This window comes from Podarcis vaucheri (genome assembly GCF_965113315.1).
Source record: "Podarcis vaucheri genome assembly, chromosome: 18".
Classification (NCBI taxonomy): Eukaryota; Metazoa; Chordata; class Lepidosauria; order Squamata; family Lacertidae; genus Podarcis; species Podarcis vaucheri.
In genome coordinates this window covers 8,576,736-8,577,341 of record NC_138756.1, presented here as the reverse complement: position 1 = coordinate 8,577,341, position 606 = coordinate 8,576,736, and the positions used below count along the sequence as shown (strand labels likewise).

The 606-nt window shown below is 47.4% G+C and overlaps 1 long non-coding RNA gene across 1 annotated transcript in view; it reads left to right on the top strand.

Moving 5' to 3' along the window:
• Nucleotides 1–606, top strand: part of LOC309523104 — a 101,441-nt gene that overhangs the window by 27,561 nt on the left and 73,274 nt on the right. The gene's annotated exons all lie outside the window — the stretch shown is intronic.

Here is a 606-nt window from a genome sequence, read left to right as displayed (position 1 = left end):
TGTGTGTTTGTGATTGAGGGGTGCGGTTTGCGTCTTTAAGTTTTGCGGGTTGTTTATTTTTGCTTTTATCTTGGGCGTTCGTGTCGGAGCACACCTGGTAGCGCTTACCAAAGGGAACTGCATTCTGCACATGCTCGGTGACATTTACTGCTATCCCAGGCCAAGGCTTCCGGTATTCCTCGAGTCCTTGCTTTGATGGTCCATTTCTGAAAATGGAAAAAGCCTCTGGGTTCACCCTTGACTTGGGAGCTTCCCTTGGGCTTCCAGTTTTTGATATGGGGGGGGAGGGAACAGCAACACTTTGCATATGCTCAAAAGCACTATGAACAATCACATCGCTGGAAGGGGACTTCATACGTCATCGATTTCCAACCCGTTACCAATATCGGAAAATTAAATACCGTATTTTTCGCTCTATAAGATTCACCAGACCACAAGACGCACCTAGTTTTTGGAGGAGGAAAACAAGGAAAAAAATATTCTGAATCTCAGAAGCCAGAACAGCAAGAGGGATCGCTGCGCAGCGAAAGCAGCAATCCCTCTTGCTGTTCTGGCTTCTGGGATAGCTGCGCAGCCTGCATTCGCTCCATAAGACGCACACACATT